General features: G+C 42.5%; 1 pseudogene; it reads right to left on the bottom strand.

The window, feature by feature from the left end:
* Window positions 1-21,366, bottom strand: part of LOC121150355 — a 198,377-nt pseudogene that overhangs the window by 114,393 nt on the left and 62,618 nt on the right.

Genomic DNA, 21,366 nt, shown 5'->3' with positions numbered 1-21,366 from the left:
CTGGTCGCCTGAAATTGATTCCTGGATCTACCTTCATTCCGTGTGTGGATCTATCCTGGCTCAAGTCGTGGATCTATTGTTTATCCTGGAGCTTCCTTGGTCGTATTCCTGGATCTATCTTCCTACAGTGTCTGGATCTATGTGGATGATACAGCCGAGATGACATGGAGTTTGCTTGTGGAATTACCTGGTGCTTTTTCGTGGATGTATTTGGAGTTTATTCTTGGATCTACATGGAATTAATTCCTGCCTCTGCCTGGCTTTTATTCTGGGATCTACCTGCGTTCCATACCTGGAGTATCCTGAATCATTTTCCTGGAGCTGTGTATTGTTTCCTGGTCGCCTGAAATTGATTCCTGGATCTACCTTCATTCCGTGTGTGGATCTATCCTGGCTCAAGTCGTGGATCTATTGTTTATCCTGGAGCTTCCTTGGTCGTATTCCTGGATCTATCTTCCTACAGTGTCTGGATCTATGTGGATGATACAGCCGAGATGACATGGAGTTTGCTTGTGGAATTACCTGGTGCTTTTTCGTGGATGTATTTGGAGTTTATTCTTGGATCTACATGGAATTAATTCCTGCCTCTGCCTGGCTTTTATTCTGGGATCTACCTGCGTTCCATACCTGGAGTATCCTGAATCATTTTCCTGGAGCTGTGTATTGTTTCCTGGTCGCCTGAAATTGATTCCTGGATCTACCTTCATTCCGTGTGTGGATCTATCCTGGCTCAAGTCGTGGATCTATTGTTTATCCTGGAGCTTCCTTGGTCGTATTCCTGGATCTATCTTCCTACAGTGTCTGGATCTATGTGGATGATACAGCCGAGATGACATGGAGTTTGCTTGTGGAATTACCTGGTGCTTTTTCGTGGATGTATTTGGAGTTTATTCTTGGATCTACATGGAATTAATTCCTGCCTCTGCCTGGCTTTTATTCTGGGATCTACCTGCGTTCCATACCTGGAGTATCCTGAATCATTTTCCTGGAGCTGTGTATTGTTTCCTGGTCGCCTGAAATTTATTCCTGGATCTACCTTCATTCCGTGTGTGGATCTATCCTGGCTCAAGTCGTGGATCTATTGTTTATCCTGGAGCTTCCTTGGTCGTATTCCTGGATCTATCTTCCTACAGTGTCTGGATCTATGTGGATGATACAGCCGAGATGACATGGAGTTTGCTTGTGGAATTACCTGGTGCTTTTTCGTGGATGTATTTGGAGTTTATTCTTGGATCTACATGGAATTAATTCCTGCCTCTGCCTGGCTTTTATTCTGGGATCTACCTGCGTTCCATACCTGGAGTATCCTGAATCATTTTCCTGGAGCTGTGTATTGTTTCCTGGTCGCCTGAAATTGATTCCTGGATCTACCTTCATTCCGTGTGTGGATCTATCCTGGCTCAAGTCGTGGATCTATTGTTTATCCTGGAGCTTCCTTGGTCGTATTCCTGGATCTATCTTCCTACAGTGTCTGGATCTATGTGGATGATACAGCCGAGATGACATGGAGTTTGCTTGTGGAATTACCTGGTGCTTTTTCGTGGATGTATTTGGAGTTTATTCTTGGATCTACATGGAATTAATTCCTGCCTCTGCCTGGCTTTTATTCTGGGATCTACCTGCGTTCCATACCTGGAGTATCCTGAATCATTTTCCTGGAGCTGTGTATTGTTTCCTGGTCGCCTGAAATTTATTCCTGGATCTACCTTCATTCCGTGTGTGGATCTATCCTGGCTCAAGTCGTGGATCTATTGTTTATCCTGGAGCTTCCTTGGTCGTATTCCTGGATCTATCTTCCTACAGTGTCTGGATCTATGTGGATGATACAGCCGAGATGACATGGAGTTTGCTTGTGGAATTACCTGGTGCTTTTTCGTGGATGTATTTGGAGTTTATTCTTGGATCTACATGGAATTAATTCCTGCCTCTGCCTGGCTTTTATTCTGGGATCTACCTGCGTTCCATACCTGGAGTATCCTGAATCATTTTCCTGGAGCTGTGTATTGTTTCCTGGTCGCCTGAAATTGATTCCTGGATCTACCTTCATTCCGTGTGTGGATCTATCCTGGCTCAAGTCGTGGATCTATTGTTTATCCTGGAGCTTCCTTGGTCGTATTCCTGGATCTATCTTCCTACAGTGTCTGGATCTATGTGGATGATACAGCCGAGATGACATGGAGTTTGCTTGTGGAATTACCTGGTGCTTTTTCGTGGATGTATTTGGAGTTTATTCTTGGATCTACATGGAATTAATTCCTGCCTCTGCCTGGCTTTTATTCTGGGATCTACCTGCGTTCCATACCTGGAGTATCCTGAATCATTTTCCTGGAGCTGTGTATTGTTTCCTGGTCGCCTGAAATTTATTCCTGGATCTACCTTCATTCCGTGTGTGGATCTATCCTGGCTCAAGTCGTGGATCTATTGTTTATCCTGGAGCTTCCTTGGTCGTATTCCTGGATCTATCTTCCTACAGTGTCTGGATCTATGTGGATGATACAGCCGAGATGACATGGAGTTTGCTTGTGGAATTACCTGGTGCTTTTTCGTGGATGTATTTGGAGTTTATTCTTGGATCTACATGGAATTAATTCCTGCCTCTGCCTGGCTTTTATTCTGGGATCTACCTGCGTTCCATACCTGGAGTATCCTGAATCATTTTCCTGGAGCTGTGTATTGTTTCCTGGTCGCCTGAAATTGATTCCTGGATCTACCTTCATTCCGTGTGTGGATCTATCCTGGCTCAAGTCGTGGATCTATTGTTTATCCTGGAGCTTCCTTGGTCGTATTCCTGGATCTATCTTCCTACAGTGTCTGGATCTATGTGGATGATACAGCCGAGATGACATGGAGTTTGCTTGTGGAATTACCTGGTGCTTTTTCGTGGATGTATTTGGAGTTTATTCTTGGATCTACATGGAATTAATTCCTGCCTCTGCCTGGCTTTTATTCTGGGATCTACCTGCGTTCCATACCTGGAGTATCCTGAATCATTTTCCTGGAGCTGTGTATTGTTTCCTGGTCGCCTGAAATTGATTCCTGGATCTACCTTCATTCCGTGTGTGGATCTATCCTGGCTCAAGTCGTGGATCTATTGTTTATCCTGGAGCTTCCTTGGTCGTATTCCTGGATCTATCTTCCTACAGTGTCTGGATCTATGTGGATGATACAGCCGAGATGACATGGAGTTTGCTTGTGGAATTACCTGGTGCTTTTTCGTGGATGTATTTGGAGTTTATTCTTGGATCTACATGGAATTAATTCCTGCCTCTGCCTGGCTTTTATTCTGGGATCTACCTGCGTTCCATACCTGGAGTATCCTGAATCATTTTCCTGGAGCTGTGTATTGTTTCCTGGTCGCCTGAAATTGATTCCTGGATCTACCTTCATTCCGTGTGTGGATCTATCCTGGCTCAAGTCGTGGATCTATTGTTTATCCTGGAGCTTCCTTGGTCGTATTCCTGGATCTATCTTCCTACAGTGTCTGGATCTATGTGGATGATACAGCCGAGATGACATGGAGTTTGCTTGTGGAATTACCTGGTGCTTTTTCGTGGATGTATTTGGAGTTTATTCTTGGATCTACATGGAATTAATTCCTGCCTCTGCCTGGCTTTTATTCTGGGATCTACCTGCGTTCCATACCTGGAGTATCCTGAATCATTTTCCTGGAGCTGTGTATTGTTTCCTGGTCGCCTGAAATTGATTCCTGGATCTACCTTCATTCCGTGTGTGGATCTATCCTGGCTCAAGTCGTGGATCTATTGTTTATCCTGGAGCTTCCTTGGTCGTATTCCTGGATCTATCTTCCTACAGTGTCTGGATCTATGTGGATGATACAGCCGAGATGACATGGAGTTTGCTTGTGGAATTACCTGGTGCTTTTTCGTGGATGTATTTGGAGTTTATTCTTGGATCTACATGGAATTAATTCCTGCCTCTGCCTGGCTTTTATTCTGGGATCTACCTGCGTTCCATACCTGGAGTATCCTGAATCATTTTCCTGGAGCTGTGTATTGTTTCCTGGTCGCCTGAAATTTATTCCTGGATCTACCTTCATTCCGTGTGTGGATCTATCCTGGCTCAAGTCGTGGATCTATTGTTTATCCTGGAGCTTCCTTGGTCGTATTCCTGGATCTATCTTCCTACAGTGTCTGGATCTATGTGGATGATACAGCCGAGATGACATGGAGTTTGCTTGTGGAATTACCTGGTGCTTTTTCGTGGATGTATTTGGAGTTTATTCTTGGATCTACATGGAATTAATTCCTGCCTCTGCCTGGCTTTTATTCTGGGATCTACCTGCGTTCCATACCTGGAGTATCCTGAATCATTTTCCTGGAGCTGTGTATTGTTTCCTGGTCGCCTGAAATTGATTCCTGGATCTACCTTCATTCCGTGTGTGGATCTATCCTGGCTCAAGTCGTGGATCTATTGTTTATCCTGGAGCTTCCTTGGTCGTATTCCTGGATCTATCTTCCTACAGTGTCTGGATCTATGTGGATGATACAGCCGAGATGACATGGAGTTTGCTTGTGGAATTACCTGGTGCTTTTTCGTGGATGTATTTGGAGTTTATTCTTGGATCTACATGGAATTAATTCCTGCCTCTGCCTGGCTTTTATTCTGGGATCTACCTGCGTTCCATACCTGGAGTATCCTGAATCATTTTCCTGGAGCTGTGTATTGTTTCCTGGTCGCCTGAAATTGATTCCTGGATCTACCTTCATTCCGTGTGTGGATCTATCCTGGCTCAAGTCGTGGATCTATTGTTTATCCTGGAGCTTCCTTGGTCGTATTCCTGGATCTATCTTCCTACAGTGTCTGGATCTATGTGGATGATACAGCCGAGATGACATGGAGTTTGCTTGTGGAATTACCTGGTGCTTTTTCGTGGATGTATTTGGAGTTTATTCTTGGATCTACATGGAATTAATTCCTGCCTCTGCCTGGCTTTTATTCTGGGATCTACCTGCGTTCCATACCTGGAGTATCCTGAATCATTTTCCTGGAGCTGTGTATTGTTTCCTGGTCGCCTGAAATTTATTCCTGGATCTACCTTCATTCCGTGTGTGGATCTATCCTGGCTCAAGTCGTGGATCTATTGTTTATCCTGGAGCTTCCTTGGTCGTATTCCTGGATCTATCTTCCTACAGTGTCTGGATCTATGTGGATGATACAGCCGAGATGACATGGAGTTTGCTTGTGGAATTACCTGGTGCTTTTTCGTGGATGTATTTGGAGTTTATTCTTGGATCTACATGGAATTAATTCCTGCCTCTGCCTGGCTTTTATTCTGGGATCTACCTGCGTTCCATACCTGGAGTATCCTGAATCATTTTCCTGGAGCTGTGTATTGTTTCCTGGTCGCCTGAAATTGATTCCTGGATCTACCTTCATTCCGTGTGTGGATCTATCCTGGCTCAAGTCGTGGATCTATTGTTTATCCTGGAGCTTCCTTGGTCGTATTCCTGGATCTATCTTCCTACAGTGTCTGGATCTATGTGGATGATACAGCCGAGATGACATGGAGTTTGCTTGTGGAATTACCTGGTGCTTTTTCGTGGATGTATTTGGAGTTTATTCTTGGATCTACATGGAATTAATTCCTGCCTCTGCCTGGCTTTTATTCTGGGATCTACCTGCGTTCCATACCTGGAGTATCCTGAATCATTTTCCTGGAGCTGTGTATTGTTTCCTGGTCGCCTGAAATTGATTCCTGGATCTACCTTCATTCCGTGTGTGGATCTATCCTGGCTCAAGTCGTGGATCTATTGTTTATCCTGGAGCTTCCTTGGTCGTATTCCTGGATCTATCTTCCTACAGTGTCTGGATCTATGTGGATGATACAGCCGAGATGACATGGAGTTTGCTTGTGGAATTACCTGGTGCTTTTTCGTGGATGTATTTGGAGTTTATTCTTGGATCTACATGGAATTAATTCCTGCCTCTGCCTGGCTTTTATTCTGGGATCTACCTGCGTTCCATACCTGGAGTATCCTGAATCATTTTCCTGGAGCTGTGTATTGTTTCCTGGTCGCCTGAAATTGATTCCTGGATCTACCTTCATTCCGTGTGTGGATCTATCCTGGCTCAAGTCGTGGATCTATTGTTTATCCTGGAGCTTCCTTGGTCGTATTCCTGGATCTATCTTCCTACAGTGTCTGGATCTATGTGGATGATACAGCCGAGATGACATGGAGTTTGCTTGTGGAATTACCTGGTGCTTTTTCGTGGATGTATTTGGAGTTTATTCTTGGATCTACATGGAATTAATTCCTGCCTCTGCCTGGCTTTTATTCTGGGATCTACCTGCGTTCCATACCTGGAGTATCCTGAATCATTTTCCTGGAGCTGTGTATTGTTTCCTGGTCGCCTGAAATTGATTCCTGGATCTACCTTCATTCCGTGTGTGGATCTATCCTGGCTCAAGTCGTGGATCTATTGTTTATCCTGGAGCTTCCTTGGTCGTATTCCTGGATCTATCTTCCTACAGTGTCTGGATCTATGTGGATGATACAGCCGAGATGACATGGAGTTTGCTTGTGGAATTACCTGGTGCTTTTTCGTGGATGTATTTGGAGTTTATTCTTGGATCTACATGGAATTAATTCCTGCCTCTGCCTGGCTTTTATTCTGGCATCTACCTGCGTTCCATACCTGGAGTATCCTGAATCATTTTCCTGGAGCTGTGTATTGTTTCCTGGTCGCCTGAAATTGATTCCTGGATCTACCTTCATTCCGTGTGTGGATCTATCCTGGCTCAAGTCGTGGATCTATTGTTTATCCTGGAGCTTCCTTGGTCGTATTCCTGGATCTATCTTCCTACAGTGTCTGGATCTATGTGGATGATACAGCCGAGATGACATGGAGTTTGCTTGTGGAATTACCTGGTGCTTTTTCATGGATGTATTTGGAGTTTATTCTTGGATCTACATGGAATTAATTCCTGCCTCTGCCTGGCTTTTATTCTGGGATCTACCTGCGTTCCATACCTGGAGTATCCTGAATCATTTTCCTGGAGCTGTGTATTGTTTCCTGGTCGCCTGAAATTTATTCCTGGATCTACCTTCATTCCGTGTGTGGATCTATCCTGGCTCAAGTCGTGGATCTATTGTTTATCCTGGAGCTTCCTTGGTCGTATTCCTGGATCTATCTTCCTACAGTGTCTGGATCTATGTGGATGATACAGCCGAGATGACATGGAGTTTGCTTGTGGAATTACCTGGTGCTTTTTCGTGGATGTATTTGGAGTTTATTCTTGGATCTACATGGAATTAATTCCTGCCTCTGCCTGTATTTTATTTTTGCATCTCTGCCTTTTCCATAGCTTGATTACCCTGCATATTTTTCCTGGAGCTCTGTTCTATTGTTTCCTGTATTCCTTGTGTTTTATTCCTTTATCTACCTCTCTGTAGTGTGTGGATCTATTTGCATGATTCCCCTAGAATGCATGCGTTTTATTTGATGATCTTCCTGTTTGTTTTCTTGTATCTCTTCACAGTTTATTCATATATCTCCATGGAGTTTATTCCTGCATCTGTATTGAATTTATTACTTATTTTCTGGTTTTCTTTCTGAAATCTGCCTACATCCCATGGCTGAAGGATCTCTTTCTATTGCTTTCCAGGATGTCCGTAATTTATTCCTGGATCTCCCTTCATTCTGTTTTTGGATCTATCCTCATTCCATTCATGGATCTATTTCTTTTCTTTTTTTTTTTTTCCTGGAGCTTTCTTACTTTTATTTCTGGTCTACCTACATACATTGTTTATCTATCTGGAAGTTATACCGGAGAGTACATGGATTTTTTACCTGGATCTACATGTTTGTTTCTTCTGGATCTTTGTGGATTGCATTCCTGGGTCTATCTGGACTTCAGTTTTACATTTTGATGGAATTCATTCCTGCCTCAAACTGGTTTTTATTCTGTGATCCATGTTCATTTCATACCGGTATTATTATGCATATTTTTCCTAGAGCTCTGTGCATTGGCTTCCTGGATGCCTGGAATTTATTCCTGCATCTACCTGCATCCTGCTCTTATTTCAGTCTACATGGAACTACAATTATAGTACCTGTTTTCTAGACCTGCATCTTCTAGTATTTTATGCTGGGGTTTTCCTCCATTTCATTCCTTGATATTCCTTTATACTCCCGGCATTTCCTTAGCTGAATCTACCCAGGTTTTATTTCTGGACCAGCTAGACTAAACTAGATTTCATGCATGTATTCCTTATTTTATGTACCTGTATTCCACTCTTGAAGCTACGTGCCATTGTACAATTTGAACAACGTTGATTTTACACTTGAATATACCTGCTTACCATGTCTATATCTTCCTTGATTCTCCACTGGAACTAGTTGCTTTTTTCTTGTACCTACCTGTTTTCCATATCTTGATTTACCTCAGTTTTATTCCTGGCTCTGAATGGATATTTTTCCTGAACGTATCTGAATGCATACCTGGATCTCCCTGCATACCATGCCTGGATGTATGTGAATTCAACATTGGTATCTACCTGAATTCCATTCATGAATATACTTGCATGCCATCGTTAAATATGCCTGGATCTCACACCTCTGTCCAGTTGGATTCCACAAACTACCTGGATTTATTCCTGGATACACCCAGATTCCATACCTAGATTTCCATGTCTAGTTCTACCTGGTTTTTATGCCTGGACCTACCTTAATTCCATAAGTGGACTATCTGAATTCCACACCTGGATCTAATCTGTGCTTCACATGTGGGTCTACCTGTATTCCACACCTCGACCTACCTTGACTCTACACAGAAATCTTCCTGGATTCAAAATCTGAGTCATTACCTGCCTTGATATACCTGTATACCACATCTGGATCTTCCCTAATTACACACCTATATTTACTTGGATTCCAACACTGTTATTCCATTCTTGGAGGTACAGAGATTCCACAAGATCTACCTGAATTCCACTTCTTAATCTACCTGGAATCCCTGCATTGATTTACTTGGCTTCCTCACATGGATCTTCCTGAATTGTACATGTGCATCTACTTGGTTTCAACACCTGTATGATCCTTGAGTGTATTCTGGATCTACGTTATTTGCACACATGGATCTATCTGGATTGCACACCTGGATTCTCCTGGTTTCTACATTAGGGTCTACATAGAATGCAAACATGGATTTACCTAGGTTTCACACCTGGAGCTTCCTAAATTTTTACATTTTTCTATCTGGATTTCACACATGGATCTACCTTCATTTTGTGCATGTATCTACCTGGATTCTGGACCTCCATCTATCTATTTCACATCTGGATCTGCCTGGATTCCATAACTCTATCTACCTCGATTCAATATCTGGATCTACTGGATTCCTCACTTAAACCTACCTGGATTCCACAAATTAATCTCTCTTAATTCTACACCTGGATCTACCTGCACGCCATATATGAATCTACCCTGGATTTCATTCCTGGATCTATGTTGATTCCAGACTCTGCCATGCATTACAAGCTTACTTTCAATTAGCCTGAAAGGTGTATTCATGAATTCATATATTTCCTGTCATAAGTTATTATATTTTGTAACATATCTTCTATTAAAACAAATTGTGTGACTGGAACAAGAGAATCTGTGCTTTTTGTTAGGAAGCATGGTTATGATTCTACCAATGAAAACAGGAAAAGGGTGCCTTGCAGAACATCCCCCCCGGAAATCCTCACCATTAGAAATTACAATGAGGAATTATCAAACTCTTCATCTCAGAATATCCACTTCAAGGTTTATCACTGTGGCTGGCAATATTTAACCACCAGGTTTAACCAGTTTCCAATTTATCTCTTTAATTTTTTAAATATTTATTCATTTTTATTACATAGTCAGATATACAGAGAGGATAAGAGACAGAGAGGAAGATAGTCCATCTGTGGATTCACTCCCAAGCAGTTGCAGCAGCCAGAGCTGAGCAGATCTGAAGCCAGGGACCAGTAGCCTCTCCTGGGGCTCCCACACAGATGCAGGGTCCTGAGGCTCTGGGCTGTCCTCTGTCCTCTACTGTTTGCCCAGGCTACAGGCACAGAGCTGGGTTGGATCCAGGCTGACAGGATTAGAACTGGCACCAATATTGGATCCAGTCATGTTCAAGGTGTGGACTTTAGCTATTGGACTAGTGCACCAGGCCCCCGTTTCAAATTTATTAAGGCAAGATAAAAACTCTCATGGGCAATTATGAAACACAGAAAACAAAAAGCTGTGCAGAAGCTAACTTGTGGGAAAGAAGCATAGCCGGAAAATCTCATTTCTAATTAAGTGAAACTTGTCTGATGCAATTGGTAATCCATGTAGTTTTGGTATCTTGCTTATTTCCTGGAACCTTTTAAGTTCTTTCTGGATACGTTGCCAATTTTATTGTTCTGTATTGGGAGAAGTGTAAATTTTTGACACCAGTTTTTGAGTACCTTAAAAAATAATTGTTTATTTTTACTTGAAAATCAAAGAGACAGAGGTGTAAACAGATCTCTCAGCTACAGGCTCATGACCTAAGTACCCTAAACAGCTACTGCTGGGCCAGGCCCAAGGAAGCAGACCAGGACACAATCCAAGTGCAAATGTGGTGTGAGAGCTCCAACTGCTCAAGCTAGGCCTTGCAGTCTCCCAGGGTGTGTATGAGCAGGAAGCTGGGGTAGGAAGCAGAGCTGGGATATGCACATTGGTATTCCACTAGGGGACTTTGGTTTTCCAAGCAATTGTTTAAACTCTATAAAAGTATTCTTTCCTATGAACCTGTGGAATGCACAAATATTTAATTAAGACTTTATCATATTAAGTCCTAAGTACATATTTTTATTTTTTCAGATAAAACTGTCAGTCCTTCCCCAAGCTGCTGTATATACACATCCATTTGTTTTTTCCCGACTTGAAATTCACATTTCCTGGACCGTTGCCTATATATAAATTTCACAGTACTTTCATCTGTATGCCTTCTCTAATTTAATTTTCTTACTAAATCTTACATGAAAAGACAGTTCAAGCACAGATGCCGTTTTCACTGCCACTATTTGTGAATTTCAGACAATGGGGGGAAAGGGAGATGGAAGGACCATGCTTCCACAGAGGAAGGCATTCTTGGGAAGAAAATTGCCAAGTGTCGTTTGCCTGAAGTTTCTGATCCCTGCCTTCATCCGGTGTTCTCAACTTCCCATCTTTATTCTGTCAGATTACCAAGGTGGGATTCACTTACTCATTAAGCCTCTCAGACAACAATACTATTTTGCCTGTGTGGTTTCCAGTGCTTTTTAATTTATGATTATAAGGTCATTCTCCAGAAACCGAAGTGGTTATCCAAGGATATGATGTGTTAATATTCAGACATCAAAGCAAATATTCACCCCCACGACTCTTACTCCCAGAAGTAAGATGACCCTAAAAATCAGTGCTTCCAGACATCTGCTGGCTTCAATCGAGGCATGCAGGGCTGATGCAATGATGCAGCAGTGCTTTCCAAAGGAACAAAGAATTCTGTGATGCTTAACACATTCCCCTGTTGACTGCCTACAGCATGCATGAGTAGAAAACACTTGATTGTGGCACACAGGGGGACAAGACGGGACTCCCTAGGCAGATCAAAAGCAATCTCTGAACGACGGAAAATACAGAAAAATTAGCTTCTTTGTGCTTATTCCATCATTATGTGAAGTTTCATAGCATCACTAACATGGTTAACAATGTGAGTCCAATGGAGAGACTCACTCAGCCACCTTGTCTACCACTGCAAAGAGAAAGTCCTTTTTCCCTTAGTGGATCCACTTATTTTCAAAAACAGAATGTAATCCATGATGGGACTTCAGAAAATCATTATGGAATAAGTGAATGACACTGAGATTCCATTTTTTTTGGCATTTGACCATGTTTACTTATTGACACAATGTTTTGTTTGTTTTTCATATCCACTCTATATAAGATATTTATTAAACCCAAAATTAAGGATGATGACAAGGAAGAGAATTTTTCTGATAAATAAAGAAATCTAGCAGTGGCATCGTGGTTCAGCAGGTCAGGCTGTCATCACAACTCTGACATATGGTAATACCATGCCAGTTTAAGTCCTGTTGCTCTGCTTCTGGTCCAGTTCCCTATTATTGCAACCAGCAAAGTTGTGGAATTTAACTCCAAAATTGGACTACTACCATCCTGGATGGAGGCCCAGGTAGAGACCCTGGCTTCTGACTTGGTCCAACCATGGCAGAGTTCTGGGGAGCGACCAGTGGATGGGAGTATCTGTTGCTATTTTCCTCTCTCCTTTCCTCTGAGTTCATCTTCAAACAAAAACTAAGCCTTTCAAAAGAAATAGGAAACAAAATTTGATTGTACTTGTCTGAAATCCAATCAGGATCTGTGGCTTGGGAATCTGCTCTGCGCACGCCACAATGTACCTTGAATACATCTGCTTTACAAGGCTGGACTCTACATACTGGAAAACAGTTGGGGGTCAGAACTTGCAAAAAACTTGACAAACCTAAAAGAGAGTGACAAAAAGATTTTAACGTGTAGCCAGTGAAAGGCACCTGCACCACTGTGGACAGGTTGCACTATTGCACAGGCCTTAGTCACTGAGGATGCCCACTCCACACTTCCTTTGTCCGAGAAGCTGCAGGACAGTAAACATGCTGATGCTTCTATGAGCAGTGCTTCAGCATTCAGCCTTCCGACAGCTCACACTGCAGCAAGCTCTCAGGCGACACTCACGCCATTGCCCTGGCAGCTAATTGGCTTGCCCATCTTTTTTTGGGTGAGGTTTTACTTTTTGAAAGAGCTCTCTGGAATACATTCAATCTAATGCATCAGTTAAGAGGTCTTGATGTTTGGAAATTCTTTAGGCTTTTCCTACAGGCATTCAACATGGCTGCCAAAAAGGTGCTTGAGAATGCTTGAAATAAAGGGCAGTGCTGTCTGATTTCAGGTGTGAGTCAGTTTTCATCTTCTTCCTCATGGATCTCCTGAGAATTTTTAAAATAATCTTATTGTGAAGACAGATTTGTAGAGAGAAGGAAAGACAGAAAAATCTTCCCTCCCCTTGTTCCTTCCCAAAACACTGCAATGACTGGAGCTGGCAAATCCAGAGCCAGGGGTGTCTTCCAGGTCTTCCACGCAGGAGCAGGTTTCCAAGGATTCTGTCCATCCACTACTGTTTTCCCAGGGGACAAGCAGGGAATTACAATGGAACACCCAGGACATGAACTGACATTCTTACTTGATCCCAGCTCTTTTAAAGTGAGAATTTAGCCACTGAGCAATTGCACCGGGCCCTCTACTAAGAATAGTTGACATATCTGTGCTTTTGTTCCAAGCTCCACGCAATCAAATCTTGCAAAACATGTTCTATTAGGACGTTCTTTTTTTTTTTCCTTTAAAAATAAATAGCCATATATTTTTAAAAGTTCTTGTAAAATTAAACCCAACATTGCTGCTTTTGGAGGTCACAATTTTTTGAAACTGTATTTTTTCATAACATCCATTTGCATGAAATTTTTAGGGAACCCCTCTGGAACTAAAGGGCAATGACCTTTCCTCATTGTTAATAGCGATCCACATCAAATAGTAGGCCAATACTCATTCTCAAGAGAACAAATCCACTTTTTTTCAGCTTTGCTCTTGTACTACATTTTGCTTGTTAGTTTCCCTGTGGAGTCTGATTGTACACCCCTGGGATTCCACTCCCTGTGCCTGTGCTAGACTGACCCTCCCCAGTGCCTTTGACCACATACAAGAGGTATGTCCTGGGGTAGCAAACTAGCTACAGAGAAACAGACCTCAAACACACCTCCCTGTGGTGATGGAAGCCATCCCAAAAGAGAGCTTAAGTCCTGCCTGTGTAAGAATCTAGAGGCAGTCCTACACTGTCCTGGCTGGCATTTGGCCACTCTGAGGTGCACTCAAGCAGTCAGGGTATTTAAAGAAAAGGTCACCCTTGGGTCCGGTGCAGTAGCCTGGCAGCTAAAGTAGTGCCCTGGAATCCCATATGGGTACCAGTTCTAGTCCTGGTAGGCTCACTTCCTATCCAGCTCCCTGCTTGTGACTTGGGAAAGTAGTAGAATATGACCCAAAGCTTTGGTAACCTGCACCCACATGGCAGACCAGGAAGAAGGTCCAAGCTCCTGGCTTTAGGTCGGCCTAGCTCCCACTATTGTGGCTGCTTGGGAGTGAATTGACGGATGAAAGTTTTTCCTGTCTCTTGCAAATAATTACTTTCTGCTATATCTGACTTTATAATGAAAATAAATAAAAATCTTTAAAAAAAATTAAAAGTTCCTCTTTACAAAGTCTAGATATTTCCAGATATTTACACTTCCCATGCCTCAAAATAGGTTCACTTTACTCACCAAAACCAATAAGCCAAAAAAAAAAACAAAAAAAAACAAAAAGACCTTCTTCATTTTTTACTTTTCATTGATACCTATGTTTCGTAAGTGCGGCTGGCAGAGTAGATTTTGAACAAGTGCCATGATAATATGCAATTAAGCAGAGAAGTAATGCATTTGCGCTTGGCGTTGGAAGGACTGGTCTCAACACTCGATTCCTGACTCCACTTCTTGCTCACACAGACAACCCTTGATTCCCGACTCCACTTCTTGCTCACACAGACCTGGGAGGAAGCAGGCGCGGGCTTAGTCGCTGGATTGCTGCTTCTCATGTGAGACACAAGGATTGTGCTCCCAGTCTTGACTTCAGCACACTCGCTCACTCACTCGCTCGCTCACTCGCTCACTCACTCACTCACTCGCTCGCTCGCTCACTCGCTCGCTCGCTCACTCACTTGTTCACTCGCTGGCTCGCTAACTCACTCACTCACTCACTCACTCACTGCAGGCATTTGGGGAGATAGCAAGTATGTGGGAGCACTGTCTCCCCCTCTTCCTCCCCCATCCATCTTTGTTTTTGGCTCTCTGTATCAAAAACAAATAAACCTTTGAAAATAAATAGATACATTTTCTAAACGTGCTTTAGAGCTTATGTACTAGAGGGAATCGATAAACAGGATGGAAAGTGAATCACTTTAACATTTTGCAGCATTCCCTAAGTAGCTATGCTATGTTGTGTCAAAGAATACCATCTGTGGCGTAAGCATGTCGAAACTGAATCACTTCTCTACCCCTGTAAGAATAAGGGTGTCATGCCCAGGAATGGAGTCCCTCTCAGCCTGACACAAGGAAAGAAGCCATGCCTGTCCTACCCAAGTTGAGATGCAGGGCGCGCCTTCCTTTCTGGAGCTCCAGGGTGATGTTGTCTCTGCGCTGACCCTCTCCATGGAACAGGACCCCGTTTCCTTGCAGGCTCTTGAACTTGAGGGAGATGACGTCTTAGAGAGTGCTCATGAGCTTCTGACTGAACCTGTACAGCAGCGAGCTCCGGCCGTCAAAGCTGGCAATATCAGATTCTGTATATGGAGGGAGTACGGAGAGAAAAAAATGTCAGCGAGTGTCCACAAAATAACTGCTCGTTTCCCATCCCAGCTGCTCTCCAGGTCACAGGATTGTTCTCCAGCCCTGGACCGTCCTCTCTCGGAGCCAGTCCATAGACCATAGACGAGGCCAACCCTGTTCAAGCTTAGAGGGATTACCAGAAGCAGTGCCACATGCTACCTGTGTCAATGCCAGCCGATCAGAGCCTAGAGGTAAGAGCTCCCCTCAGTGCTGTGTCAGCTTTGACTTTAGGGAAGAGGCTGAGCGCGTTCCAAAGCCAGCCACTCACCACTTAGCTTTCCTATTCATTTTCACCTGAGAGTTGGGGCCTGCTCAATTTGTTGTCTCATGCTCACTATTGGAAAATGTAAGTGCAATTTTATGGCAAATCTGGTTAAATAACACCAAGTGCCTAGAACTCTAGCCCAGGAGGAGTCCTTAGCAAAATGACATTTGAACATACAGGGGAAACAAAACTGCATCATCTTCATGGAAGATGTATACTGTAAAAACACATCACAGTTTTCAAAAATTCTCATACCTTAATCAACTTAATTTTAAATTCCATTTTTCCCCATGGAGTCTTCAATATTTACTCCCATCCTTTTGATTTCTGTCTTGTCCTGTATTGGTGAAATATATCACTTTATTGTTTATGGACAACAATGTCAATTCATTGTTGTTAAACCAGAAAGAAGGCCAGGTAGTGATGATTTTGATGGGTACAAACATAACTGACAGTCTATAGACCTGTATCAAAAATAATAATAATGATTTTAAAAGAAAAAAAATCTCACAAATTTGTACCAAAAAAGCCAAAAGGAATTTTATGTGAGTCGGTTATTGCACATTATTTCCATACCATTATCCTACTTTTCAATTCTAAATATATTTCTGAGGGATCTTATGCATTTTAAATAAAAGGTATAAGCCTATTTAATCTCAACTTAAAGCATAAGTGGCGTTCCCTGTCTTACATGAGTGTCATGGTGGCAATTGGGAGTGTGGGGTGTTTGGAATTATTCTTATTTCAAATCTAGCAACCAGGAAAACCCACTTTTATTGTTGATAACGCCATTAAAATGCTTCAACTTTAGAATACAAATAATTAAGTGCTTCGCAAACCAAAGATCTAAAAACCTCCTTTGTAAATCTCAGTTTCTAAAACCAAAAAGTATAACTAATGCATACTTTCTTGCAATTAAATTAATTTCACAATTAATTGCTATGAAAAAAAAAAATAGCTCCAAACAATGAAAGTGACGGGGACTTCTTGGGTGTTAGAAGAAACTAAATACAGAATGATTTTCACCAAGATTTTCACCTTTCTTAGGAACTCCCCAGCTCACATACACTTAATTTGTTGTCTGACAGACATTTTCCCAAGACACAAGGCTGATCCTTCCAGCCAGAAAGCATTAGTTGTGCAGTAATGAGGGCCATTGTGCGGATAAGGGTACAGATGTGCAACTAGCCTTCCTTGATCACCCCGGGCAACCTAACCACATTAAGGATGTCTTCCTTGTCTGCAAAATGAGAATCATTATGTGCATTAGGGAAGACTGCTGTGAGACGCAAAAGTACTAATAAGGTAATAGCACATATAAAATGAGGTTGTTCTGCTTAGCATGTTATGCTAATTAATTCAGCAGTGGGTAGCAGGAGCTGTAGCAATGACTATACAAAGCAGAATCTCTTATGCCCAAATATCCACCTGTGGTGGTTGTCACTCAGTTCCCAAATCAAAGGAACATTTTCACTTATTGAGTCAGCAGCTTCCTGAATAAGGAACTCTAAGTTACCCCCAAATATCCTGCCCTGCTACATTCTTAGATAGTCCAGATGAAATGGTCCGGGTGTGCAGGGTAGACATATTTGTTTTTTTTTTTTTTTGCCAGTTTTTTCACTGTGATTCACTGTTGAGATGATAATTGTGTCATTAGGAGATTTTCTGACCAACAAGGAGTAGCAAGTTCACACGGTGTCCCTCAAAGATTGGAAAGAAAAGGGCAGAAAGTTGTGCATGTAGAGGAAGTGAGCAGGTAAACTGGTCTTAAATGCTTCTTGTGGGAAGAAAAGCATCTCAAGGGTTTGAGAAGGGGTAGTGTAAAGCAAGGTGCAGGAAACCGGCAGGGTTAGAGTGAGGGATGGACAGGAAGATGTCTGCTTCCCAATGCGGTTACCTCCTTCAGACTGAGTCTCAGCACAAGGGGTGTCATTTTCACAGCCATGTAAATATCACATATAATCCTTGTTGCATTCCCCCCATTGCCATAGGCATGCAATATTTAAACTTGGGGCTTTGTAGTACAGAGAACATTCTGCATGTCCACTCATTCTGTGCCCTGTTGGAGTCACTGTTCATAATTTCATCATTCTACATTGCTCATTCTAAATGTATGGCAGACCATACATGATGGTGGGTTACCATCCTGACACAGTGAGCTCATTGAGAACCACCAGCTTCAGCAGGAATGAGAGACAAAGTAGATAGAGCCCTCTGATGAGAGAGAAGATGGATGAATGTGGCTGCTAGCTTCCTGGAGCATCACGGTGAGGGTGAGACAGGGTAGGGGGTCCCCTCTGATGGGAGAGACACAGATCAGAATGACTAGTACTTCTCTGGGAGCAACACAGAGCAGAGGGGGAGCAGCCAGACTGGGGAGGCGCTACCCCACTGGTCCTTTGGCCAACTGGTGCTAGTCTATGGGACATGACTATTGGTGCATGCTATTGTCTGCACTGATACACCTGATTGTAAGGCTGCGATAAGAAAGCTCACGTTAAAAACCACATCACTAAATACATATGAATAAAATTTATTATTTTGGTACTGTTTTCTCTGATACTTTTCATTCATTTCATTTTCTCATCTTTTGATGTTTTTTGCCACAAAGACACCTCTCAAAGGAAATGAGGAAATGAATTACTTTTTGGTCAAGTTCTGGTGGTCACACATCCTTTTTCTCCAACTGGACTGCATGCCCTGTTTCTCCATCTAGCACAGCAATTATGATCTAGCTTTTGACTTCGGTTCAGCTCAGCTCCATCTGTTACTGCCACTTGGTGGAGTAAATCAGTGGATGGAAGATTTTTTTTTCTGTAAATCAGCCTTTCCAATAAAAAATCTTTAGAAAAAAAAAAAAGATTGGAACCATAGTCAGGTCTCTGAGGATGAAAGTTCAAGAAACAGTAAAATAATGAGAGTTTCAGTTTGAGATTAAGGCAGAAGTCATTCTCTCATTCTTAAATCATTTTCTGTAAGGAAAATGAATAATGGATATATATTGTTAGTAAGAACTCTGGCTTTTTTTTTTACTTGCTATTTTTGTTTTTTGTTTTCTGCAAAATTATCTGATCACCTGCTGTCTTTGTTTCTATTGCTACCACAGAATACCTCAGGCTGGGGGTATATAAAGAAGTAGACTAATTTCCGCATTGTTGTGAAGCTGGCATGGCAAAACATGCATATCCCTTGCTAGTTCAATTACTGGAAGAAAGTGGAAGGTTGTGTGTGGATGGGAACAGTCATGAGAGATCTCTGATTTATGATAACAACTCATGGTCATAGCAACACACTCAGTCTTGCAGGAGTGAGCAGTTGCTCCTTCCTTGAGAATGCATCCAGTCCTATGAGAAACAAAAATTATCCCACAGAGGTTTCACCTCCCAAGAATATCACAATAGCAATTACTGGGTGACAGGTGTGTGACACGGGGTTAAGGCCCAGCTCTGCTCCTGATTCCAGTTTCCTCCTAAAGCCCAACCACATCACTGGGACATCCAGCACCTGCTGCTTCACAGGATGCATGTTAACAAGAAACTTGCGCAGAATTAGAGCCAGGACTCAGCGCCAGACACTCCCATCTGGATGTGTGTGTGTCCAGGGTGTCCACGGTGACATCCTAACTGCTACATCCAAAAACCACCCCACTAACGCTGTCATCCACAAGGCCGGTGACCTCAAGTACAGTTGTCAGATGTTTACTTCCTGGAGCAGAAACTTTTTCCTCTTTTTCTACAAATTGATTTGTAGAATCTCATTATTGAAAACTCAATTTGTAGTTTGTTGAAATGAGGATGTAGTGAAGAACTTCGCAGAATGTGAAAACCCAGCCAATACATGCAGAAATCCTCAGGATAAATGCAAGTCTTGCCACGGTCTTTGCAAAGGCTGATGGAGATGAGGACTACCTTCAGGTAGCAAATATCCCAAATGCTTCAGTACAACTGCCCCAGGTGACCTCCCTGACTATTGCTCCAATGCCCATGCACTTCGAAACACAGAGAAGGCCTGTTTGACTTAAACAGGCAAGATGGGGGTTGGGGTGGACTTAAAAAAAAAAACTGCCCAATATGGAGTTTTACTTTCCTAATGAATCACAAATTTCTATTAGGTAAAGAAAGCAAAGGGATACTTACTTCCCTTTTTAAAGATTCATGTATTTGAAACACAGAGCTACAGAGGGTTATAAGGAGATGTCTTCCATCCATTAGTTCATTCCTAAAATAGCCACTCAAAACCAGAAGCTTCATCTGGAGCTTCAAAGCAGGTTAAAAGAGCTCAGACACGTGGGCCATGTTCTCCTGCCATTCCCAAGTAATTAGCATGGGTTTGGATAAGAAATCACATCTAACGTCCAGATGTGATGCCAGCATTGCAAGCAACATGTTGACCTGCTATGCCACAATGCTGGCTTTGAGATTTCACACATACCATGATGTGTATGAAAATCACATCATGGGTTGGGGAGGTTGTTCTAAGGAAAAAGGAACTGCAGGAGGAAATTACTGAAGCACAGAATGTCAGGTGAATGTTGACAGAAGGTGTATTTTCAAAGGTCCAACTGCAGGGATTTAGTTTTCTGGAGGAAAGAATCACAGAGCTACCATGGGTTGTAGGTAAGTTGCAAAGAAGACCTAACCTAATGAGGGTATGAGTAAGCTAGACTTAAATATGTGCTATATGGAGTTTGGGATATGTGTTTTACTTTCAATTACAGATATCCAATTGGCAATGGCAAAGATCATTCCAGAGGACAAGCCAAGAAAAACAGCTTTGGGAGAAAACATGCAGGTGCTCATGGAACGCTTCTAATTCAGGTAGGTATAGAGTAACAAGAGGATAGGTAGAATTTTAACACTGGGACCTGGGAAATAAGTAGCAAGGTTAACAAGCAAACCAAGAGGATAAGCAATATTTTTTTTTTCCAAAAGAAAGAGTATCTGAATCCAATCCCACTGTGAGGCCAAGTGAGATGAGAAAAACGCAATGAACACAGGCATAGGTCTCTAGTGACCCTGACTGAAGTCGATTCTTTGAGGTTTGCTGCCATTCAAGGTTCTTCCAGAGAAACGGACCCAGTGGGAATCCTGCCCACACTGAAAGGTTTATTGCAAGAGATTGCCTCATGCCGTCCTGAGGCTGGCCAAGCAAATGTGAAACCTGTAGTGTAGCCCACACAGAAAACATGACATTTGCACCGCATAGATTAATTTTATTCTCCCCCAGTGAAGTCCCAGTTGCCCTCAGCAAACCTCAGTGCCAATTGAATCCAGCCAGCTCAGATGGACCGGAACCAGCTATTTTCTTTAAAATCTGTGACGGATGTTTGGTTTCTTTCCTTGTTTGTTTATCTCTTCAGAACATTTTCTTTCCCATTAAATTCTTCACAGGGGCCCGGCGCGGTGGCGCAAGTGGTTAAAGGTCCTCGCCTTGCACCCCCGGATCCCATATGGGCACCGGTTCTAATCCCGGCAGCCCTGCTTCCCTTCCAGCTCCCTGCCTGTGGCCCGGGAAACTGCTAAATATATCTTGAAAATAAGATGGTGAACTATCTTCTATTGTCCATGCCTACGATGATGGACATATGACTGTTTATGAAGAACTATACTACAGTAACAATATAGGAGAACTCAG

Source organism: Ochotona curzoniae, unplaced genomic scaffold (assembly GCF_017591425.1).
Source record: "Ochotona curzoniae isolate NIBS_2020 unplaced genomic scaffold, NIBS_Ocur_1.0 scaffold_4953, whole genome shotgun sequence".
In the NCBI taxonomy this organism is placed as follows: domain Eukaryota; kingdom Metazoa; phylum Chordata; class Mammalia; order Lagomorpha; family Ochotonidae; genus Ochotona; species Ochotona curzoniae.
The sequence above is the reverse complement of the archived record's forward strand: the minus strand, read 5'-3'. Positions and strand labels throughout refer to the sequence as shown.